At 34.9% G+C, this 27431-nt stretch overlaps 1 protein-coding gene across 2 annotated transcripts in view; it reads right to left on the bottom strand.

The window, feature by feature from the left end:
- Positions 1–24720, bottom strand: part of LOC127952858 (glucagon receptor) — a 52940-nt gene extending 28220 nt beyond the window's left edge. Inside the window, exon 1 of one of the 2 annotated variants that reach the window (XM_052551713.1) lies at positions 24442–24720. The gene's annotated coding sequence lies outside the window, so the exon portion shown is untranslated. The remainder of the gene's footprint in view (positions 1–24441) is intronic. The other variant, XM_052551711.1, reaches the window with a different exon arrangement.
- Positions 24721–27431: the final 2711 nt, after the last annotated feature.

Genomic DNA, 27431 nt, shown 5'->3' with positions numbered 1-27431 from the left:
TAATTGAAAACCATTGTTTTAACCTGGTTTGTTGATTTTGTCTAAAAGCAAATCACATTTACTATATGTAAAAAAAAAAAAAAAAAAAAAAAGTTTATGTAATATTTTCTATTGTTTATGCATAGAACACAAACTGGCTTGCTTTATTTACTGCAGAAATTATTATAGGTTTTATTGATGTGTTTAGAGGGTCAGAGAGCTCTCGGATTTTGTAAAAATATCTTAATTTGTATTCTGAGTAATTAATGACAACATTTTCATTTTTGGGTGAACTATCCTTTAAATGCTTGTTTTAATATTAAGTATAATTTGAGGGAAAAAGGTAAATTTAGCTGTTCAAAAAGGTTTAGCTGTTAGCAGTTTAGCTGTTCAATGTGTGAAGCAACAAACCATAGATCCATTTTGTTATGAGCTGTTTAAGCAAATTAAAATTCAGCCATGGGTCAGGAAAGTTTATGTGCACCAGAGGCACTTTAAAAATTCATCCCCCACCACTGTTGACCCAGACAGCGCTAACACTGTGTGACAGTTTCAACACCTGAGACCTCGCCTCAAGCACATGCTGGAATGCTGTTAGAAGGAAGTTGAGGAATATTGCCCAGGAATAGCACTTGAGTCCTATTAGGCTAATCTTGCTTAACAAGAAAAAACAAAGAAATATACACGAGCCTACCTAAAGCTGCAACTTTAGCCAACTCTCAAATCATATCTTTAAATCAATCTCTGCCAGCAATGGCTTAAAAAAAGCGACTGTCACAGATGCGTTTTGAGCTCATTAAACAAACCCAAAGGCCACACATAAAATTTGGTGTGAAAAGTGCAAAATAATGACTAGTGGCTCAGAGGCTGTAGATAATGAGATACTGTTCAAAGACAAAACACACAGTTAGCTTTATGCTAGCAGCCCACGGGGCTTTTTTCCACTTCAGCTGCTCATTCACACATCTGTCAGCATGCACATCTCTGTAAGCTCTGAAGTTAAGCTAGCATTTAAATCTAAATGTCTGTTGATTTAATTTCTAGTCTGTTGGTTAAGATAAATTGTTAAGTAGTGGTAGCTATTCAAGCAAGTGTAACGTTAGTTAAGAAATAATAATACAATTTAGTATTTAACCAGTTTAATAAAAGTTTTTATTGTCAATTATAATGAATTAGTGTCCTTGCTGAATAAAAGTATTCATTTCTTAATAAAATGACTGACCCAAATGTCTGAACAGTAGTAGGCCTGTATAACAGTATAATAAAAGTAATGTAAAGTAAACAGGTATAACATGAACACAATAATATGAAGCACGACCAATAATATGAAGTGGTCTCAGTAACTGTGCACCAATAATCATTCAATATTGCCATTTTAGTGATGATTTTTATTCCCAGAGGTTTTCATTGTTTAATACTATTTAAATTCAATAGAGAAGGTAATTACAGAGGTGACTATGGTTGCCTCTTAAGCAAAAAGCTGACAACGCATCGAGCATTCACTCTTATTCTGACATTTTGCACAATGGGAGTCATGAAAGAGCAAACAAACCTCTCTGACTAAAGCGCACAATACAGGGCTGCACTCATGCCCCTCTGAAGAGCCCAGTGAGGGTGAATAGACACATATGTAATTACAGCCATGCCATTTTGGTGAGAACTGGGCTTAGTGACCCAAACTTGAACAAATTAATTAGTGGAATGTTTAACACCACAGCAGCAGTCAAACTTACTGAGATCTGACATTTATACATAGATAAATACGCACAAGATTTACAGGTGCACTGATACCTCTTTCCAAGTGAAATGAGGCTGGCACTCAGCCATTGAACCTGTGAATTTCTCTAGCTGATGTTTCCATTTATTTTAAGTATCTCAAGTTCTTTAAAAAAAAAAAAAAAACTAAATATAAATGCATAATTGCATATTCTGAGACTAAAAGTCTGAATTGTGAATCTTTTTGAATTTTTTTTTTTTTTTTTTTGGTAAACATGGACACTGTTAATGTGAAATATGTTTTAGTAAAATAACAGGACAAAGGGTGGTTCTTTAAAATGATATTTTAAATATCAGAATTTATTAGATTGTGAAAAATAAGTATAACACATACTGTGAAAAATGTATGCATTTAAAAAAAAAAAAAATGCAAAACCTTTAACATGTTGTAAATATTGTAAATGTATAATTTTAAATAGTAGTTCAAAAAGTACATTAACATGCAGACGATAACAGCCAGACAGACAGTGTGACCCCAAAATGCTGTCCCTTTTACACCATTAAACTGGGATAAGAGAGCAAGTGCAGTTCCCAGAGCACCTCTTTCCCACTGAGACATGACAGTCAGGGACCTTTGATCTGATTAGAAGCTCACAGAGGGCTCAGAGATACTGGTGTCATGAACCAGCATGTTGACGCAGTTGTATGCCAGCGAGGAATGCGGTAGGAAATGTCTGAGAGTGCCAGTGCAACATACTCCTGTCACATTGCACCCCACATGCTGTCACTTCACAGAGGTTCAGATTAATGTCACTGCATCTTTGCCTGTGTCAGCAGGGATACTCACGGACTGAGCTGACTCCATCCACTCAACCATGCCATTTCTATCAACACCAAGTCTGATATGTCCCAGATGCGACTCAATGACTTTGTTCCAAAACCAACTGAGCTTACTTATTGTCTACTGTCTACAAAGGCAACATCCTACATAAAGTAACTGATTTTGACTCTACAGGGTAGCAATTCTGTTTGCCACAAAAGTATCCAGTTCTAGCAAATAAATATTGAGTAAAACAGTACATTTTTAATAGAATTGAACAATTTGAAATTGAACAACAACAACAAACAAAAAACATTCTCAGTAAGAATTGTGTTTTACATCAATATCTGTACATTTAAAATGTGGCATTCACCAAGGTTCTATACTGGGACCATTTTATTTACTTTATTTATACTACCCCTAAGTTCAATTTAAAAACAAAACAAAAAAACATAACTGAGTGTTCACAGGGTTTTATTGACAACTTTTGGCCAAAAGAACAAAATAAGGTATTTTTTGAAAGGCCTTTTGCTTCATGAGTGCAGTTATGGTGCCTAAAAGGATTCCTATGTAGGGAGCACACTAGGTTTTGTGAAAGAGATTGATTTATAATCCTCATTCATCCACTTTCTTCTACTACTGTATGTCATGCTGCGTCTTTACAGATCTCTGACTATGTAGTGGACAAACAGGCACATGTATGATTGCTTCATGCTGAAACAACTTCAGCTATGAATAGCATGCCTTACCCAGAAAAAAATGGAAATAATTGTTCATATGACTCATTGCTTTTGTTAGCTTGAGCATCATTTGTGAACATATTTACAATAGGATTCAACACTGTAATACGCCTACAGAACTGCTTTAACTTGAAAACAAAGCTCAGGCTAAAGCAGTTGTGTAGGAGGATTACAATGTTGATTTCTGCTGTAAAAATAAAGGGGTTTTCAAAACCACTAGCACTAAGTATTAAACTCGTCCTGAAGCGATTGTGCTACAAACAAAAATGATGCTTAAAATCAGGCAGGTTGTTGAGAAGAGGTGATGATACTTTTATAAATGGTATGACTAATGGTTTTTTAAAATCTATAAATATCATGGAGACTTGATGGAGAACTCTTAACTTTTTAGTCAATAAACCCAAGAACACCGTATGCTAAATCCTCCACCCTGGCACTAGAGCAGCAAGTTTTGCACAAGAAAACACCATTCCTCTTACTTATGAAAAAAAAGTTATTCCTCTATGATTAATCACAAAAAAATGAAATAAATAAATAAAATAAAATCTGTACTGTCAGGTCTCTAAAGGAAAATAATTAGTCAGGAATTAATGACTGATACACTTCAGCATATGTTTAAAAAGAGAATATATGGAAATAAAATTGTGAACAATGTAATGTTTATGACATGCAAAAAAATTGGTTATAAAATATAAATTGAATTTTGAATCATAGAAAATGTACAATTAAGAAGTATGTTAGTCACCACATCAAAGTAAAGGAAGTTCTTTCCTTGTTTAAGCATGACAAACAATTATTTAAAATGTACTTCAAAGTAAAACATTTAAAATGACGTTTAAGTGCACTTTTTTTTAGAGTCTGTTAAAAGTCTTTTAAAAAGTGTACTCTATTTATGTGAGTTCTCAGAAACCCTGTACTGTTCAATGCTTCATTTACTGGCATCTCAAAATCAATGTTTTTTTTTGTTTTGTTTTTTTTTTTCAGTTTTGATTCAAAAACTTTAGAAGGATTAACTTTAAGCCTGAACTTTGTAGAGAAAATCATTTTCTCCAAAGATCAGACTTAGGTACTTTATAGAGCTGTTCACAGGGATAAAGACTTGAAAATGTCCCTAAGGTTTTCAATCATTGCACCTGAATAACAACCAATTTACAGAGTGAGTGAACTTGCTTATAGATACAAACAATCTCTCTGTGTGTGTGTTTATGTGGCTTGGGTTTTGCCAACACTGGAAGGACTAAAATGGCATGGTAAAAACTGAAACCACCTACATTGTTAAGAGCAGCCAGCAGTACCCATAAGGAAAACAGCTAAATTAACATACAAATAATGAAACAAAGCAAAAAGCCACTGTTAGGGTTACTTTTAGGAGTACTGGATAAATCAATATGGGTCGATGTAAAGTTCTCACCGCGACAGAAAAACAAACGCATGTATTTGTTGCAGTGGAATGCGCGGACTGGAGGATTATTGTGTCTGGTTGGTGACTTAACCTCAGAACACCTACCTATAAGGCATCATTCTTGCATATCCTAAAATAGTACTGTTAACAATGTAATGCGCATCGACAGCCCTGTCAACTCACTGACAACATGTTGTCTCAATACTGTCCGAAAGCGTGACATGAATGTGGGTTTTAGAGGGCAGAGGAAACACCATTAGAAACCAGATGAAACTGATTTTCTGTACTGACATGAGTCATTGATATTTCTGTAGTTTTCACACTGTGTATGCACACATTATGCAAACTGAATAATAGCTGCATTTCCACCATTGTGTTCAAACGGTTCTTGTTGTGGAAGCAATTAGTTATGGTTTCTTTTTCCACTGCAGTGCTGTCACTGGAGATAAACACACTGAAAGTGTGTAAATATTATGGATCCAGGAGCAATGGTTTGAAGTTAAATGGTGGATTTGTTTCTTAGACTTCAGACCGGACTGAGTTGTGTGGATAACGTGCATTATTTTGATGTCTTTTGGACACTAATTCTGACAGCACCCATTCACTGCAGAAGATTGGTGCACAAGTGATGCAATGCTAAATTTCTCTAAATCTGTTTCAATGAAACAAACTCATCAAAATATGGTATGACCTGAGGGTTTTTGTCCATGTGATGAGAGTCAGTTGCTTTGGACCCCACTGACTTTCACTGCATGGACAAAAACAGGTAAGACTTCCTTTTTGTTCACAAATTCTAATGTGAAAAATGCTGCAATTACAAAGTTCCAAAGACGTCAAGAAAAGTACAAAAGGCTTGACGTCAGACAGCATAGCTACATGTGATAAATGGTTTGAAATTAAAGTAGGCTCTTATGATTTGAAGCACTCTGTCATTCATCTGAAAGAATCCATTAAGAGTCATTTTCACTGATTTCTGCCCGCAGATGCTTCACATTGTATTACCTTTTACACTGACCCATGAGATGAACATCTGGAATTTAAGGGCTTGTATGTATGTAAAACGTTAACATGGATTCATCTCTTCATTAAAAATATGCATAGACATTAAGTTTAAAATCAGCCAGAATGTTATTAAATATTATGACAAATCAACGTGACTCACTGTTGTTCTACAGGAAACACCGACACCATTATTGAACCATCAAAGCGTCTTGTTTTGAAGCACAAGTTCCGCTCATAATTCTGTGTGATGATAGCGCTGATGTGTTTTCTAATGCCTTGGATGAATGCCATATGATAAATAGAGCACTGATTATTTACTATTTTTATATTTTTAACAATGCAACTGCATTACCTACAGGCAAACACACAGAGGCTTTGCTTATGGCTCTATTAAGCCCAAGCCATCAACATTTAACATAGCTGCCATTAGCCTCATTTAACAGACTCAGGTGATTTATGCACACAATCAAGTTAAAAACGGATGCATAAAATCTGCATTAAAGAAGAGCAAGGAGAACAGATGGGAAGAGTGAGAGAGTGAAAGTATATTGTATTAATGATAATGCATTTGTTAAATAGAGAGGTACTTTAGTGTGTGATGTAACAGAAGAAAATGGCATATTAATTGTAAGATACATGTTCATGTATAACATGTATATCAGCATAACAACTCCACAATAGGGGTTTAATCATTTGGAGACCAGAGTTCACTGTACAAGCGCGCATTTAAAAACAGAATAGCTCAGTATGCAGAAGTTTTAACAAATAAAATGTTTTAACTTAAGGTGCTGCCTTAAAGGGACAGTTGCATTTTTGGTTGAACTATCCCTGCAAAAGTGTGAGATGCTGGAAAATCAGCATATTAGAAAGATTTCTAAAGGATCATGTGACACTAAACACTGGAGTAATGATGCTGAAAATTCAACTTTGATTACATAGGGGGAAAAAATCATTTCAAATATATTCAAATAGAAAAAAAAAACTTAAAAAAGATCTCAAACTTTCGAACAGTAGTTTATTATTTTGTTTAAGTATATATTTAGGACTGTTTATGTTCTCTACAAGCTCCCTTTACTAAAAAAAAAAAAAAAAAAAAACACTCAACATTGAGATCGAGGAGGGCTGGATTTACTCAAAGGTTACAGATCCCCTGTCAAATGCCAGGAAGATTTTTCCAGAGCCACAGGAAAGGGTAGCATACTAAGTCATCTTTACAGAGATACTGACAAGATTTGAACTTCATAGAAACTTTTATGCTCTTGACACATAGAACCCCTTAATATTTTGTCAAATCTGATTTTATGAACCTGACATGTTTGTCTGGTGCTTTTAAAGAGTGTCTGTCTTCAGCTAATATAAGTGTTCATTGTATGGGAATGAGCAGCCTTTCTGTTCCATGCAAAAAAGAAGGTTATATGGGTTTGGAACAACATGAGGCTAATTAAATGATGACAGCATTGTAATTCTGGGGTGTATTATCGCTTTAGTTGCATTATCTCAGGTTATTGAGCAAGTAATGATTCACTCTACTCTCTGGTCACAACTGTGATCACATTATTAGAGATCTAACTGTGTTAAGCATGCATACATTTCCAACAGAGCTCTAAACTCAGCAATGCTCTGAAGTACTGACATTTCAGCCTCAGGCCAAATCCAAGACCTAAAGAGATTAGCCATGAATAATTTTCTATTAGATTAGATACAAATTTATTGTCATAGTGCAGAGCACATGCCACATTAATGTTTTTGACATTAACGTATGCTTATCAAGACTGCATTTTCATTTGATCAAAAACAGTATGTTTTGTAAAATATTTTTGCAATAAAAAAGAAAGAAACTTAATTCATTCCTGTGATGCAAAGCTGAATTTTCAGCATCATTCCTCCAGTCTTCTGTGTCACATGATCCTTCAGAAATCATTTTAATATTCTGATTTGCTGCTCAGTTATTATCAATAGTTATTAATAATTTTTCTTATCAATATCATTGTTAAAAATCGTTTTTGTTACTTAATGTTTGTTGGAGCCATCAAACATTTTTCAGGATTTGAGTATGATGTATGACTACATTTGAGGAATAGAAAGTTCAAAAGAACAGCATTTATTTGAAATATAAATCTTTTATATCATCATAAGTATCTATATATTTATACTGCCACTTTTTGATCAAATTAATGGGTCCTTGATAAATAAAAACTCTTACGTACCCCAAACCTGAAGCAGTACAACTGTTCCAACATTAATAATAATAATAATAATAATAATAATAATAATAATAATAATAATAATAATAATAATGTTTTGGAGTACTTGAGTAATGGCTGCTAAAAAAATAAGCTTTGCCATCACAGAAATAAAATACATTTTTTAAATATATTCTAATAGAAAACAATATTACAGTTATAATACTGTAATATTATATAAATTAATGTATTTTTGATCAAATAAATGCAACATTGGTGAGCATAACAGACATTTTACATAAATGTAAAAAAAACAAAAAAACAAACAGAACTTAAATTATTTTAAACTTTTGATCAGTAGAAAAAAAAGCACCAAAAAAAGAAAAAAAGTGTGATGGCTGTAGGATATCAGTACAGCTGAGAGGAATGATCTAAAAAGGTCCACAATAAATGAATCCCCTCTGGTCTGCTTGGATTTAGTGACTTTAATTCAGTCGTGCCCTGGACAGAGTGCAGAAAGGCCTCCAGCAGTCGGTCTGGTAATGAAAACATAAGGAACACGACCCACAGCCCGCCAACTCTTGTGACCTTTCAAGCTCAGCCCTGTCTCCCAGGAGCTCTCGTTTCTTCACTACAAGGGAGTTGTTATTCTTCACCTGCTGATTACTCATCACAAAAACATCAAATGACTGCTGGCTCTGGGATTGTTGAATATACAGAGGAAACGCACTGATCCAGAGTGTACCTGTTTACACCTGCATCTCTGACCAGCAAGGACTTCCATCAGGTCACTCTGTCATCCCATGCATGTTGTGACATTTACTTAGCTGATATAAAACAAGACACGGTGCTTCCTTTTAGTGAACCACCATAGAAACAAAACTAACAGATTATCAAATGCACAGCATGCCGTCTATAGGTCGTTCTGTATCCAGCAGAGAAATCTGCGAGGATTATAAGGGTGAGCTCAGATGCCCTATGGGGTTACCAAGAGGAGAAGCAACTAAAACATACTGCACAAGCTTACGGTCTTAAAAGAGCAGATTGGCTGCAGTGTTAAAGGTGAACCATGGGGCCATTGAGATTGTGTGTACAATTCAAAGGTCTGGGGATGGTGTAACTCTGAATTAATCCAGCCTTATTTGCTCTTTTCCTAATAATGGCAGGATAAACTAGATTTGCCTAACATGAGGGAAATATTGTACCAGTGCATGCATAGTTGTACTGTAGATAAGTTTAGGTTTTTAGACTTTGGTCATGTGTAAATTTTGTGCTGTATCAGAGCCACTTTGTGGTGGTGTTCTGGTTGTGGATTAATCAGTGTTTTTGAGCCAATCTTTCATGTTCACTTCCATGCACTAATTCAGATTTTTCATTCACTGAAGTCTCTCTCTTTTGAAGCGCCTGACTGCTTTGCTGGCTTATTCCAGAAAATAGGTTTGGGGCTGAATTACCTGCATAAGTTTAATTTCAGAGCTGTTTAGAATGTATCCAAACTTGAATGTTTGAAGAATATTAAAATAAGGAAGGAAATTAGCAGGATACTAAGACAAAGTGTGTTTTTTATTCAAACATAATCAGATTAATTATTATTATTATTTATTTTAAATAAAGGCTAAAAGACATTGACATTTATAGCTTTTACGCCTGTTGATTGTATTTATGCCTCAAATTTCTCAAAGGTTGTGTTCATTTGTCAAGATTATCATAGTGAAGAATCATAATGAAGAATCATTAACATTTGTTAGGCACAGAGCTTATTGTCATATATTTTCACATTGCACTATTTTAGCTGGTTATGAGAAGTTTCTTAATGATTTATCAGTTTTCATGTAGAGAGTGCTAATAATATAATAAATCAGGAAACAATGAGGTAAAATAAACCCTGATTACATAAAAAGTCAAATCACACCAATCATGATTAATAATTGTGATCATGATTTGAGCAATGTAATGATTCATATATTTTAAACCATTGTGGAGCCCTAATTTAAATCTGTTGATCTTTTTAATTTGCTACAATGGGCCAACTGTAAGAGAAAAACTGATTATTGAAAGATGTTGAACTAACAGGTGGTCCTGCCTCAGATTCACGGTATTGGTTGAGTCTGAAGTTCAATCAAACAAACCAATGTTTAGATAGCACCAGTCAGTGTTTATACTTTTCAGAGAAATCAACCTCTGAATGCATGATTTACAGTCTACTAAGATATAGTATTTAGCATTTAACATAAAAAAATGACACACTTCAGCTTTAAGTTTCACACATAAACAACAATAGAAGAGAGGATTTCAGGACACTGATAGCACAATGAGAGAAAAACACTCACACACATGCTTTCTAGCATAAGGAAAAGAGAATCAAATCTGCAGGGTGCAAGGTTTCACCTCCCCTGGGAAATTTAATTGAACAGTATTTCATGCAATAATCCTCTAAAATGAAGAGGCACAAAAAAAAAAAAAAAAAAAAAAAAAACAGTACAATTGTTAAGATGGGAGCAGTGGTAGTCGATTTAAATGAATTGAAAATTAAAACATTTAAAGTACAATACAACATTCAAAATTCAAACTGGATTACAATGCTAAGAATATATATATATATATATATATATATATATATATATAGTGTGACGCGTGTCCCGAGCTCTCATCAGCGTCGCCCTGGAAACAGAGCAGGCACACCTGCACCTGGTCATTACGGGCTGAGCGGTCACACCTGCAGCCCATCAGGAACGGTCTTTATATGCAGCGTCGTCGAACATAGAGGTGAGAGATGTCTCCAAAAACCCGGCTAACAATTCTCTGTTTCCCTCCAGACAGCAGTGTGTGACCATCAGCCCACAAAGGATACGGACTTCAAGGACCCACACAGCACTGTGAACAGAAGGAGAAGAGAAGGCCGAGAACTGAGCACCGGAAACCCCTCACGTTGGCTATTTCCCCTTCACTACTACAATAAAATCCACCCTTCGGGGAACTTACCTTGATCCTCGTGTCTTGTGCTTCACCCCGTCACACTATACATATATATATATATATTAGCTGGAGTCTCAGCCTGGAGAGATTACCAGTGCTATATCGTTTCGCAGCAGTTTTGAAATGAAATGTGAAATGTTGCTTCAGGAAAATAACATAATCCCAACCCTGAACCTACCTGATAGTGTTAATGAATGAAAATAATGCATTCGCAATGCTATTTTAACTTCCTTACATGTGGGTTTGAGCTCCGTTGAAGAACGTAGTTTCACAGGATTTATATTGGAGCGTTTCACCTCACAAGTGCAGCTCTGTCATGTGAGCTACTGACTGTGTTAGAATTCACAAATCCTCTCTGATGATTTTACTGGACAGCAAAGTGTCCATCAAAAAACGCTTAACAATCTCACCAGAAGTAGTACTACTACTGCTACTACCTTTCATGATGTTTTACATATACTATGATTTTAAAGACTCCTGTGGCATTCTGTTTTTTGTCTACTACATAGTATGGAAGTTTGCAGATTCAAACATAGATGAGCGTGTATTCAGTGAACTGTTAGTGTTGATAGTGCCATGCTCTTGCTTATTTCCTCTGTCTGTATAGAGAGTAAAACATTGCTTATCTCATAGTAATTTAACAGCGAAGCTCCTGAGCTGCCAGCAGCCCATATCTATGTCAGTTGACACATCATTTTGTTTTTTAAAAGGTGCCTGTTTTATATAAAATACCATAGTAATCCCATGATCCAGTGTCTGGTGATACTGGTCTTCATCAAACAACAAGCGACTTGCCCAGACTGTGACTATGTTGAGAAAGAATGAAGTTACTTTAAGGAAAGTCAGTTCCCTGTGCAGATGTCTTCTATCTAGGCAGTAGACAGGTACAGCTTTTATATAGTTGATAAAAAACATCAGGGACACATCCCATCCAGGACACCACCTGTTTAATCTTTGGCCCTCAGGCAGGCAATACAGATCCTTAAGAGCAAAAACCACTCGCTTACAGAACAGTTTCTTCCTAGTTGCTATCAGGACTTTAAACTCATAAATGCACTGATGTTAAAATACTTTTCCAACCATGTTATTCTTTTAACTACGGTCACTTATTTAATTCAAATCTCTTCTGTCTATACTGCTACTATACAACATGCAATATACAATATTATACAATATGCAGCATGTCAATCTGCAATACCACTGTCTGAACACTTTATTTATCAGAACTTTAAACAAATGCACTAAATCGTATGTCAGGGTGAAATACCAGATCTGGTTACTAAATGTGAAACACTTAATATGGAGCAAAGGTGCAATAATTAATATGCAGTAAAGGTGCAATAATATATGTGCAATAACATACACTATATGTCAAATGTGCAATCCTATATTTGGTCACTAAATCAACACAGCTATTCATTCCTTTTAAACTGTACTTTTGTATAAACTTAATGTGCATATGTGAAGGCCAACATACAACATATACTATAAATGGTCACTTTACTCAGATTGCTCAATGTCTCATAAAGAATAAAGAATGAATGAATGAATGAAGAAAAAAGTCAAATACAGAAAGAATAAAGCTCCATCTTTTTTATTTATACTATGCTATATACTGTATGTTGGGAACAAGAAATAGCTTTTACTATTTCTCCATATACATCATTTATGGAACAATGTCAGACCTAGATCAAGGATAAAATACATCTAGTTGACAGCAAGTATAAGGAACAAGGACCCAAAAGAAATCAACCCTGACAGGCCAATGGTGAAACAATAATACATAATCATTTAATAGAAATTAAACCTGCAATTAAATGACGTTCTCTGTGCTACTGTAGCTATATCTACAAGAGATAACTATATCTAAATTAATCCAGTTTTATATGGTTTGCCTGTGTGAATCGCTCACTTCCACATCTGTGCAATCTCTCACTTTTTATTTCATTTAGTCTTCCTTTTCAACTGGTTTTCTCCTCTCCCAATGTCTTTCTCATTCTTGTTTCCTTGAATCACACTTCCACTTTTTTAGAGACATGCTCCCATATGCCCTGCCAGATGCTCTCACACACACTTATGTAAACCACATCAAGTTGCCTGGGGGCTCTTGAACTTACATTCTTATTTTGGGCTGTGAAGAAGGTCTCATTTGTTCCCAAATGTTTTGAAGAGAAGCATAGTTTAAGGTGACACTGTGCTGTGTCTCTCCAATGAAGTTTTCAGAAGCTGGCATGCAAGCGCCTCAGAACATAAATAATGGATTTATCAAGTTAAGCGTCCAGCCATGCAGCTGTACATACCAAGCAATGTTATCTTGCTGGCTACCATATAATTTATTTCCCCAAAGCACAAACCAATACTAAAAGCAATACTGAATGGAATTTTACTTTAATAAAGGTAAAATACTAAGGCAGAGCAACTTTTATCCTCTTTTAACCTAATTGTTCTCAAGGGGTTGTGACCTAAAAACCAAGTTTTTTTCTAATAGCGTCACAGAGAGCAAGGAAAAACAATGCTATATTAAAAATAATAAGATGCATCTATCAGTATAATTATGCATTGCATCTAGTTTATGCAAGATTCGGCAGACTACTGCAATCTGGTGTACTTTACTGGGACTAAACAGCATCGCTCATCATAGCATCATAACAGGTCATAAAAAATAGTAAAAAAAAAAAAAAAAAGTGAAATAATTTTACATTTAAAATAGTTGATTTCTATTGCAAAGCAGTTTCAAATTTAATTTATTCCTGTGATGCAAAGCTGAATTTTCAGCTTCATTACTCCAGTCTTCAGTGTCACATGATCCTTCAGAAATCATTCTGAATATTTGCTGCTTAAGAAACATTTCTGATTATTATCAATTTTAAAAACAGTTGTGCTGCTCAATATTTTTGTGGAAACCGTGATATACTTTTTTAGTTTGTTTTATGAAAATACTTTTTTTTTTCTTTTCTTTTTTTTTGTAACAGTGCCACATTTGATATAAATTGAATGCATCCTTTCTGATAAAAAGTATTTTGTTAAAAAAAAAAAAAAAAAAAAAATGCTGACTCCAAATTTTTGAATGGTGGTGTTAACTGACCAATAATAATCTCACACTATTAATCATACTTGCCAAATGCTTGATTATTGTCTTTTTTTAATGTTGCTGTGAGGATGTTGCTTTATCGAAGGCAACTGCGATTACATTTCACTGCAACAAGAAAGATTGCTGGTGGCAAAACTCATGAAAAGGTGAGCTGGCCAGTCTTCACATGGATGGATGAGCATGCTTCCGCTAGGAGAGACAGACCATAGATGCCCGTCTAACATGAAATGTGAAGGGCGCAAGCAAGTGTGAGTGACAGTGAAAGGTGTCTGCGTTCATTAATTTTAATTAGCTGGGATATACTCCAGAGCAAATTTGAAAGAATATGACAGATGGAGACACACGGAGTAAGAACGAGAAGGCAGAATGAACAGGTGAATTAAATGGAGCATAACAAAATGATTCTCTAATTTAAGCAGGAATCTCTTAAAAGTGTGGTAAACAGAGAAAAGATGGGAAATGTGGCCAAAGTAAACAAAGCTGTTTGAAATGCATCTTTTCCACCCAGACTCATAGGGGAAAAACATTTTTATCTAACATTTGTTTTTAACAACAATATTGGTTTGGTTTAGGGTAGTTTATTACAGGTGGTATGTTATTTTCAGACGTAATAAAGCATTAACCTTTAGCACTCCTTTAAAATTGCAATGAAATGTGCAAGAAGCTCACTTTTACTAGTGAGTCTGGGTTGATTATTTTACATAATATTGCAATGGATATAGCTTTCAAAAAGCTATAGACACAATACTAAAAATGTTCCCTAAAAATACTCCCTAAAAAAGCTACACCTGATGGGACTATAGCTAGACAAACTCCCCTGCTCAGGCCATGTAACTGCCCTATTTAGTGTCTGACAAACTGAAGGAAACTGTGAAGTAATGCATTATTAACACAGATCAGGATTTTCACTGGTACATGCTCACACTAGTGAAGTAAGCACTATTAAATAAATTACTCTGAGCTTAACACATATGGTCTCATTGGTTTCTTACACTTCGGTGCGCGCACAAAGCAGTGTGTAATGAATCATTAGTTTCTCTGGAGCACAACGCTAAGGTGGCCAGTTTTCTGAAAATGTTGCATTAAAAACGAAAGGCATTTCAAGTTCAGAAATCATTATATCATTAAAATAGGTTTTCAGTCGTTCATCAGTTGGAAAATGTTTTGAAAGTGATTCCAACAATGTTGTTCTCCTCCTGTGGCATTATTATTATATTGGAGTTACCTATTTCTCATAGAATTAGAATGATAAATAAACACATTTTATTGCATAATATCTATCATTATATTTGTCATCTATAGTGTGAAAGAGCATTAAAGATATGCTGTTCTGTTGGACTTTGCTGGGGTTGGTTGGCAAATAAAAGCTTTAGTGCATGTCTAAGAAATACCACACACTAAAGTGGTGCAACTGTTTATTAAACTTCTTTGACAGGATTAAAGCTTTCATTCAGGAGCAAATTCAATAGAAAATAAATATGCATCTAGTTGGATTATGTTCATGTTTATTCCAGCATAGAGATTTTATTATTGTTGTTGTTATACCATTTTATAAATGCTCAAGTAAAGCTTTTTTCTAATGAGCTTTATTTTACATCTGATTTTAAACATCAAACATTTAGATCATATAAAAGACAGACTCTCCCAAATAAATGATTTTCAAAACTGTAAAGAAGCTGGATTATTATTTAAAAAACAATATCCTTGAGAAAATGTTAATGACCACAAAACACATTCTCCATAGTGCATGATTTGTAAACTAACACATTTTCACATATGCATTTCATAACCAGCACATAGTAACACATTCTTTCATTGTTGACTGATCGCTGTTGATAATTCTGAACCTAATTAACAATCAACATCTTGATTGTCAGTGTGCTATGTAAACATGTTTGAGCTGATATAGACGACTGGCTTGCTAATGTAATCATAACATCATAAGAGGTTAAAAAAGAGAAAAAGAGAAAGATAGAAACAAAAGCAAACTGCTAATCAAGTGCAAAACATCATGTGGATCTCCACATGACAACGTACAGCACTTGACATGACAATGAGAATAATTAAAGGGTCTCGTTCCTTTAACTTTTCACCTTTTAAAACACCTTTACAGTCCGTGTGCAGTTCTATGGCACATTTAAATCTCTTAACATGAACCTATCACAGGCCAGACGTCGTCTCTTCATATAAAGAGTGTGTTTTTGCCCAGAAGATCAAGGTTCAGCCGTCAGCACGTAGGCCAAAGTTTAAGGTCAGCTCTTCGTGTTTGTTTACACAAAGCAGGCCACACTAAACACACGGACATCAGGAGCCCACTCTGATGACGCAAGTCACCGTGATGTTTTTCAGCCTCTCGCAGAGTGCCACTCATGGAAGTCCAATTCAACTGAATTAATGCCACGCGCAGTGACAGAGACACTTCAGTCTGTGCAAGAGCTCCGGTGCATTGACAGGTTCTCACAATTGAATGCAAAAGTAATTAATTTGATCCAAAGACGTGATGACTATTATCCATCAAGCTGTCCGTGAATAATGGGCTCAATTTATTCCATAAAAAAAATAACAATGGCATATAATTCATCAAGTATTTTGGCATTTCGGAAAAGTGCCATTTTTTTGGTCTGTCAGAGTACATGCACTCACTACAAGAGCTCAGCTCCAACATGTCCAATTAATTTGGATGAATGTTTTAAACATTTGAAAAAAATAAAAAAAAATAATGAATTGGAGTCAAGATGGAGTCGTGCTTAATGTAATGTTTTACCCAAAATTAAATAACAGTTATTTTAATTATTCCACCCAAAGAAAAATCTGTCATCATTCATTCACCCTCATGTCATTCCAAACCTTTCTGTTCAACCAAAACAAAGATATTTCACAAAAATGTTTTGTGTTGACAGTGTTGGGTCTATTTGACTTCCAATGGGACCAGAAATGATTATTGTTACCAACATTCTTCAAAATATCTTCTATTTGTTTCTTCAAAAGAAATACAGTGTGACAATACAGAATGAAAATTAGGGAGTAATAATCCCAGACTATCATATGACTTGGGACGTACTGAAGTCATATGGGTCATATTCAATTTTATGAAACTATAATGGTGATTTTTGTACTTCTTGTACTTGACAGCATGTAATCTGGTGTTGAAAGGAAAGTGTCACATGAAGTTCCCTTAAAACATCTTGACTTCCACCAAAAATGTATGCATTAGTGGTGTGCAATATATATCGTCTGTTTTAACAATGTGCGGTTTGACATCATTGAGTATTTTGGAAAATCATTCAGAAGATCCTTAAAGAGTGCATGCTTACATTACGTTAAGTCTAGACAAGTGCGTGTTCTTTCACTGCATGATTCAGTCTATTAAAATACATTTAGAATGATCACAAATTCAAGATATGGGTACAGAAAATTTATATATTTATGTAATTTCATATAGTTAATCAATAACAAGCAAAGAGTGCCGTTTTTTTCCTCCAAAAATTACAATGATTACAAATTTAATATATAATAGATTTTTTTTACAACAGTTTAAAAAACAAGAAGTTAATTAAAAGACCTTTATACACTACGCAAGACAATGCACACTTTTAGAAAAATGGCTTTAAAAGTAAAAATGCATAAATGGTAAAAGTCTATTTAGACTTATTGGGAAAGATTGACTTCTATTTCTAACTGACCACCACACAGAATGTCAAGAATATCAAAATCTTTAGGAGTCAGCTGTCCACAGCAGTCCTTAGTACCGCTATCAATAAAATCCCAGAAAATATCGAGATATTTAGAGACAGCATCTGAAATGTAAATAATTTACAAATGAACAACTTAATAATAAAAATAAAAGATTTGTAAATAATAAGTAATAGTGTAAGTAATAGTGTTTAGATTCTGTAAACACTTCCATATTGTATGTTTAATGCTGTTTAATGTATGTTAAATATATGTTTTTGTACTTATAAATGTTACATTTGATTATGTACATATAAACAGTGTGACCTGGCTTGAATTTGTGTTATGAAAGTCTGCTTTTTTGTTGCTATTTAAGGAGAACAAATAACATTTACAGCTCAGTTCATTTCAGATTTTGTTGCTGATTTAACATCATATGAATGTGAATTTTGCAAGCTTTTAGTAATTCACTTCAAACAGACAGGATTTGGTCTTGGATTCCCGAAACAGCAGCCTGGAGGCGTTACAAATATGATCACAGTGTGCAGACATTCCAGAAAAGGGTCTTCTGTGCCCGTGCCTCACAAACCGTGTCAGGGAAAGCTTGGCTTATGAATATTAATTATGTTACATGATGTTTCCATTGATTTGCTGAAAGGCAGATGTGGGTTTATGTGCCTGCAAGCCATGGTGGGGTTGTATAGCTTGTACATCCATTCAACATTTATTTTCAATAAAAATATATGCTATATTTCTAATAGCATAATATATGCTATTAAAATATGTAAAAAAAACATTATTAGGTATAAAAAGAAATATCACACTTGTGATGATGTTGTGCTGGACGCCAGCGTGATTACCTTTGGCCTTCAATACAAGACTGTGATATTGTGATATTTAGTTTCTTATATTTTTCTAGATCTTTCCATACATGCATACATTTTTAATCTGCACATCCATAGAGGTATATAATATCCGTATAAACATAAATGTGTATATTATCAGCATTGTTATTACTACATTTAAAATCCAGTTCCACATACTCTGTTCAGCTATGATTGTGTCATCGCACTGCATATTCACTTTCGATTTGGACAGACAAATCACTTGTCGCTGGACGCTTGTCACGTCACGCCTGGTTGAGACTGATTAAGCTACAGATGACAGAGGCAGATTGTGCTAACGTCATGAGTGTCTGTCTCTCTACAGGACAAATGACAGCGGTAATGTGATTTCACAGGGAGATAAAGAGCATGTGTGTTTGAGAACGTTTTATTCAATGAGCCCTGACCAGCATCCAGCTTCGTGCGCAGTGTTTCATGTACTTGGACAGATTTAATAAACTCGGAGTTGATCCGTTTAACACACCACGAGAAGGAAAGCGGTAATGATTAGCAATAAAATTTGAGCTGGTTAAAAAACAGAGAAATCAATGCTAATTCAGTAAGTGAAGGCTTATTGTTTCCTACAGCTCTCAAAGACTGTTTGTACCTGTTGAACACCTGTAAGTGCACATATAGCACACATGAACGCTGGGATACATGAGGCTCTAATTATCTCAGGGTATGTGTAACACAGCACGCGTGATCACTCAAACTCTCGGTGAACTCATGGACCCCTGCGTAATGCCACGTCATAGACCCCTGGTGTTAACACCCTCACACAACGCCACATTACATTATAGGTCTAACAACAGGGAGGTCGACCCATGGCGAGTAACACTGTCTCAAGTCCACAAACATACTGCAAGCAAAAAAGGTCAACTCTTTTTCAATGTGGCAAGCTCTAATCTGATTGGCTGGCTTTACGCAAACTTCTGCGAGCCAGGTTACTTTAACGAGCGCATTTAATCACATTTCAGCTTTTTTGTGTTTTCTGACTTTTTGTGTTCGGACACCGCTATTTTAGTAATCTCTAAGTCAAATGTCAGTGAAATGTTCTCTTGATTAGTTCTTGGCCGGAATAAATCGCAATGAGGACTAAAATCTGCAAAAATTTAGACACATAGGAAAAACATTTGTGCAAAGTTCAAATAATTCACTGCAGTTACCAACTTGAATGAACACCACTGGCAGAAAAACACCTAAAATTTATATCCTTTTTCCTTGCACACCCTTTGGTTCCTTGCACAATACAATGTTTTGACCTTGTAACATTTTTATCATAGTACATTATTTGTAAACTAATACATTATGGTGTTTGCACATAACAAATCATGTACAACTTTTTATAGTAAACTTGCTCAGTAACTCACCTGGTATAGCACTGCACTTATAACTCAGGTACAAGTCCATAAAAAAACACACAAGTCCAATAAAAAAGCACAAAGAATTGTAAAGACAAACAAAAATGCAGATGTTGCTTTAACAAATGACAAATGGGTTGGTTTACACTATTGGTCAAGTTTAGGGTGGAGTTTTTATTTTATTTTTATTTTATTTTTTTATAAATGTCTTTTTTTTTTATGCAAACCATTAACCTTTAGTGTGTCACTTATTGGACATTTCTTTTCTGAAATAACTGTGCTGTGCACAACAACTAAGATAATAACACATTACCAGGTCAGCGTTCAGCAGTTTTGGATAAACTGAACCTGCTTTTAGCTTTTAAAGTGATTTGAAATGTGCAAGAAGCAACATATCATTTTGCAGAAATCTTGACACATGCACGTTTTTAATGTGAGACTAAGTACTGAGTCATGTATAATTGTGGACAGTCTCATTCATCTGAAATTTTCATCTAAAATTAGGATTTTTATCAAGCTCCTATATTTATGTTCAGTTATTTCACTTTAATAGCCTGGAAAAAGACCTGCACATTGCAATTAAAGTAAAATGACTCAACCTAAGCATAGGAGTTTGATAAAAATCCTAATTTTAGATAAAAATTTCAGATGGCACTTTGAGGCTTTTGCATCTGAACTCTTCATATATATGCACACACGCACACACACACGCACACACACACATTTTTAGAAACAAATCCAAAGTGGATTGTGAATTAAAATCTTATTAAAATTGGAGTGTTGAATGAGTTTCATTCTAAAGGTCAGATCAGAAAAGTTAATGATTTTATATATTTTAGTGCCACAGCAAGATCTAGTGACGGACTTTTCTGTTCTCTTTCCACACAGACAGCTATTCTCTCTCATGTCTCTTGGCATTGTACTGATGTACAAGTCAGCATAATACAGATACTGACTACACTGTCTGGACAGATATGGTTTTATTTTGAACAGTCATCCTAAAAGATCAGATTTGAAAAACAAATCAGAGCTAGGTGCAATGCAGAACCTGATTTTCCCAAGTGAGACATGTTCCTGAGACAACAACTCAGCAAAATCAGGATGTGCAGGTGCAACACGAAACAAAGCACTCTCAACTATGACATTTTTCTTTGCTTCGAATGCTCTTTCTGTTTAACATACTGTAATAGAAAATTTCTGGACAGAAAGCATGGTAGAGGATACAATGTTATCCTCTACACGTACCCTTTGCTGTCACCTGATTTGGTCCTATGATTCAGCAGACAGGGAAAGATCTTTTTAAAACATCCTCTTTGTAGCCTTAAATGGGAGAACTTATTCCATTTTTAATACAGTAGCACATGAAGCTGAGTAAACTGTTAAATATATCATTAATATTAGGCACAGAGTGGGAGCAATGAGAAAACTGCATTCACAAGGGTGAAAAACAACAACAAACACCACTGTGCTAAAAACACACACATTACAGGCTTAATGTGATGCTTCCCACCTCAAAGTGTGATATATCGGCCCATGGCACCTAAACTCCAAGAACAGAGGCATGGATATTGATTAAAGCATCAACTATTTTTATACAGTACTTCCCCAGGCAGTGTGGTTTCCACACTTTGCATTCATTCCTTCAGACTAGCCGTGAACAAATCTTATGAATAAATGATTCTTGTTCACATCCATGCAGACTATTAAGCCCCTACTTAAGAATACAGCAAAGCAAAGTCTAAAAACCATAAAGGCCTTTATAAAAAAAAAATAAAAACCTTTAGAAAGGTACAAAGGTGTACCAATGCTGAGATTTTGTATAAAGTTTATTTCTGACACACCAAAATAACACTGAACTGCTACTAAACGACTATTACACAAAGTTAATTCATTCAAATATTATTGTTATTATTAATAATAATGAATATATGTTTAGGCCTAAATTTCAGATTTGTGCATTTGAAAGTATTTGCATAAAATTGCAATCCAAATAAATGAAACACTTTGAACATAATCAAACTAATAAACTTAATATGGTGCATGTTTGTCAGTCATACATAAACGAGTACTAACAAAATTAATACATTTTCAATACACAATGATCAGCTTTACATAAGTAAGTCTCATACATTTGTATATTGTAAATTATATATTGCTGGCTACACAGCTCGCCATATTTCAACTATGTTCATACTTTTTAGCTGAATAAATGTAATTGTTTGAACAACCGTATGAAAATGCTGATTCTAAGCAATACGCATAAATGCAATTTCACTTAGGACACCAATTGCAACCCAAAATTAACAGCACAGCTCCAAACCAAATTCTGTGCATGGTGGGTATGTTTACTTGTGTTTTGTCTCCAGCTACTGTCTGTAGGTCTTGGTCGCACTAGTGCCATCGCTCACATATGTAATCCCTGGTTTACATTTGGCTTTTGGAACTTGTTTGGATATGATAAGATAAAACACGTTTGTTAATTTTTGTGTGCGTGTTCTCTCCAAACATGAAAGTCAAGACCATATAAATGGCTTCTACGCCCATGAAAAAGGATGATGCCATAAGGGCATGTGGCAAGTTTATGACCATATAAAGGACAACTGAAAGGCCCCAGTTACACACATTACCATCATTATACCATACTGGATACTCAGCCTTCATGTTCAGCTGACAAAAAGTGATGCATATGCGAGATATAACTTGTCTTGAAGGTCTATAATAAGAAAAATCCCCGACAGACGAGGCCTGTGCGCCTCAGGGCTATGTTGAGGTCTGGATTTAAACGAGAAGGGAAAATAAGTGAAACAACATGAAATAGTTGTGTCAAATACTGTCACTATCCCAGCATGTGATTCTAAATAAGATGTAAATTACTTGTAATTTATTCTAGTATAGTATGCCTTGAGGTTTATACCCTGTGAACCGAGAGAAGACCTTTTCTCTAGTACTTAATCGCTTGTTATGAAATACTATCTTGTCTTGTAACAGCTTCTATGTGATGATGCTTCTATGCGAACAGAAGAACCTGTAAATGTGTGAATGCATCAGATGGTTGACAGCCACTTCAGGTCTCCTCAAGCATTAAAACAAACTGGTTGGGTTTATGTTTGCACTGCAAACAAAATAAACATGTAATTTTAGGTTTGAGGGTTCTTTTAGGTACCAGGACAAAGCAGATGTTGAGTCCAGACACACATATCTGTGACGTAGAAGCAAGAGTGTTGCCAGCTTGGCTGGTTATCCGCTCAATTAAGCTGATTTTGATCAAAAAAAGTCTATAATACCTGGAAAGAGTTATCCATTAGCATTCCCATTGATCTCAAAGGCAGTTGCTTGGTTGGCGCATGCAGCCCAATTAAAACTCAAACTGGATGGTGAAATTTGAGGAGGCTTCCAAAGCTGTATTGGTCCACTGCTAACAGACACTGAACGGCAGTGTGTACACAGGAATAAAAGGTTTTGAATTGTCAGATTTGAACTGTTCTTCAGTCCATTTCACACTGTTTATGACGTACTAATTCATATTTAAGGGTAAAAATCTGAAGGCTTTGATGGGTGGCACGCAAAGCTTGGCTTTGACTGTGATCACTCAATTCGTTGCAATCAGACATAGCCTATGAAGATGTGATAAATAGGCTTCTTATGTTAGACAGTTCATATATATATATATATATATATATATATATATATATATATATATATATATATATATATATATATATATATATATATATATATATATATAAACCGTTGTGGGAAGTCAGCATGGAGATAAATCAACAACAACATACCAACATAGGCTACACCAACATAACCAACTTTAAACACAACTGTGAAAACTGCCCAACGTTAAAATAAAAATTAAGCTATTCCATAAATGTTACAATAAGCAAATGTGTTATCATCTGTGTCAATTTATGGATAGCCTACATAAAATGTCAACAACTGGCATGCCAGTGAGTCCTGTCAGTTCTCGCGCCACGCGCGCGGGGAGAGAAAACAGAACTGACTCGTTTTAAACTGTGGAAATCTCTACAAGATAATGTTTAAATGTAGTGCTTGTAATGTAGTGTTTAAACTACGCGCTTTCCATAAACAAATAGCTGAAATAAAATGTCACAACTTTCATTTAGCGTAAATTTAAACGCAGAACACACAATGGAATTGCTACTATTTGCATTTGTGAGCATATGACCAAAAAAAAAAAAAAGGAAACTATTATTTTATAGCCTTTTCTGTAGCATATGTTTACATAGCGTCCTGTTTTTGTCCTCACGAACTCCTGCATTGATAAGATTGAGGTTAAGCAATCGGACAACTAGTTTTTAAGAGTTGTCTTTCGCAAGAATAACCTGCATAAACCAAAATATTTACTTTGTTGCTTATTTTCTCTACCAAAATGTGTTTAATGTACGTCAAAATCCGTATGGATAACCTAGTGTGATCCTCAGAATAAATGTCGCTTTTGCCTAACTTCCCTTTTGCATCTAAACACGAAAAAAAAGATGCAACGTTGTTTAGTTCCACTATTAAAAGGGGATGAAAAAAGAGAAGAAAAAAAAAACTTAAACTTGTCGCGAAATTACACTTAAGAAATAAATCCAAATAGTTTTACCTTTAGCTCGTTTAATTCCGCGAAAGTCCCCAATCTGCGATCCACAAGCGGGCATCTTCAGAGGAGCAAAACTGAATCCCAGCGCAGAGGATTTAACACGTAATCCGATCCAGGATGGACTAATGCGAGATGAATCCTTCTGCGACTATCAATCTGCGCTTCAGATTTGGCGTGAACTGGTCTGTGGTGAGGGACACATACATGAGTTTCATTGCACGAACACAATGAAGTGCTCAAAGTGAAGCTGCGGAGCGCGTCTGCATCATCAGCCTGACGTCAACACTCAGTGACCACTACTAACTGCATTATACAATTACCTGAAGACAGCGTTAATTACAGTCAATAGAGTGAGACTAACGAAAGACTAATGCAAGTTTTATGTAAAATCAACGTCCAAACCTCTGCAACTACAGTTGAAAATTACATTACTTTTATTTATATCCATTGTAACATCCGTTTATTTTAAGCTGCATAGAGAAAAATCATAGGCTAGATTGTTACTTGATTATTTTAATTTGATTTCTTTACTTCACAAATCTTGCTGGTACTTTTATAAAAAAAAAAAAATACTCCAGTCAGTATTTCTTAATATATACTTTAAAGTTAATTCATGTAAAGGAACACATGATTTGTCTACATAAAATATACTGAACATTTGCACCAATATTGCCCAAGGAAAGTTCACTGAACACACATTAACCCTTTGTGACAATGTGCCCCAATAACAACGATGCATGTTGTCACATTAAATGGGGTAAATAGTCACAGTGGGACCTGCCATTAAACAGCATTTGTTTTTTCAGCAACATTAAACAATTCTGAAACAATACAGTTGAAGAAAGAGTATGAATGTAAAAGCCAACAAAACAAACCCTTTTTTGGCTAACAATAACTGTTACTGTAAATATGACACTGTATTCAATTCAAACATGTATGTAACCACCTGACATTTATGAAAATACCCTTATACTAAGAACTCAATGTTTGTAAATGATACAGCTTATTTAAACGTCAATGTGGGTTTATGCAACAGCTTTATCAGACATACAGTACTAAGATACTAGTGATTGATTTTTTTAGAAGAGAAAACACACTTGTGTAATTAGACTTTTCACTCAAACTTTATATAACTGAGATATAATCCTTATTCTGTAAAACTAAAGCTTTAATGAAACTGATTGGTCTCCATTTTAAATGTGTACGACTGATACATACAAAGAAACTCTCCATTTAGGGACCTAAAGAAAACGCAGATAGTGCTGTAACTCAGTCGCCATTTATACAATGTGACGGCACATACATAATCCTAAAATGTCTTCTACATGTAAACATCATGTTCTTCAACCTGAAGATTAGAAAATGCACCATCACACCATCACAAAGTCATCATGCGACAAGCACGCCTTGAATGAGATCCACTGCTGTGCTGCGTCTGTAGAAATCTGCTCCCCTCTGCTGTGTGATTTATTTTTGTGTGTGAAGGATTGCTGGGAGGTCCATCATTACACTCAACGCCTCACACAGAGGAACTGCAATGTAAACGCTTAATCACAATGAAATGTGGAAATACCATTAGCAATATTGTTTCTTCAAAGGTTGTTCAAGAAGCACAACAGGACACTGAAGCTAAATACAGTGTTTTTTCTAAACAAAAGATAAATGACAGGAGCCTTTAAATGTGTGTGTGTTTATGTGTGTGCGTGTGTGTGTGTGTACACTTTAGTTTGGGGTTTGTATATTAAAAAAAATTATAATGTAAGAAATCAATACCTTTATTTAGCAAAGACAAGCGACAGTAAAGACATTCATAAAAAGCTTTCTATATCAAAATGCTGTATAGCTTTTAATTTTTTTTATAACTAAAATAACTAAATAGACATATTAAAAGACAAAACACAAATTAACTAAAATCAAAATGAAAACAGAAAATAATAATAATAATAATAATAATAAATAATCGTAAAAACAATGATATTAAAATATTTTTCATCTTGAAAAAAAAAAAGTATCACGGTAGTACAACTGTTTTCAACATTGATAATGATAAGAAATGTTTCTTGAGCAGCAAATCACATATCAGATTGATTTCTGAAGGGTCATGTGACACTAAAGACAGTAATGATGCAATAAAATCTTATTTTAAATGTTGACGATATTTATCTATTTTTAGTTATATTTCACACTTTCCTCCCTAGAAACACAAAAGGAGAATTTTTTATGAATCTTTAGAGTTAGATACTCAATTTTAACCAATGACATGCATTAGGGGCGGAGCTATCTGTTTGTTTGTCCAATGGCAGATGGAAAAAAGCTTAAAGGCTAGATAACATACACAGTTTCACCTCTCCTGTTAATCTTGAGTACCTATAGAGTAGTACTGCATCCTTCAGATTTCCAAAAAGTCTTTAGTTATAAAATTAAAATACAGCTTTCCGATTCTCTCTGGAAAAAGTTGAGCTCCTGGATGTGTGCCGTCACTAAAATGATGAGAACACACAAAGACACTTGATACACTCCGTTGCTGCCCTGGAAAAACAAACTGCATCCACTGTTCATGTAACGCTGGGTTCTTTGGGAAGCTGAACATGGAAAACTTTCCCTCACATCCAAAAATGCAGTTATTTGGAGACATTCTCGAACAAATCCTATGCAGCACTGCCGACGATCTCGCGAGGAAGCGTGTTGATGTGCACGGTCTCGCTCTCCTCTGGTCGACATTTGCGCGGGTGTGCTTTTCCGAGAGAAATGCTCATATAAGGGGTTCCACCATCGTCTATGTCATTAAATCCATGATCGAAAAAAAAAAAACAGCCGAAACTTTTTGTATCAACCCGGAAGTCAGATTTTCAGCAGAGAAATTCTCTGTCATTCGTCCAAATTATTTTTGTTTTACTTTGGCCATGTTTAGCATGAGAATCATATAAAAAAAAATTGGCGGCTTCTATGGGTACATAGAAACTATACAACATGGAAAAAGAGCTTCGTAAAAG

Source organism: Carassius gibelio, chromosome B3 (genome assembly GCF_023724105.1).
Source record: "Carassius gibelio isolate Cgi1373 ecotype wild population from Czech Republic chromosome B3, carGib1.2-hapl.c, whole genome shotgun sequence".
Lineage (NCBI taxonomy): Eukaryota > Metazoa > Chordata > Actinopteri > Cypriniformes > Cyprinidae > Carassius > Carassius gibelio.
The sequence above is the reverse complement of the archived record's forward strand: the minus strand, read 5'-3'. Positions and strand labels throughout refer to the sequence as shown.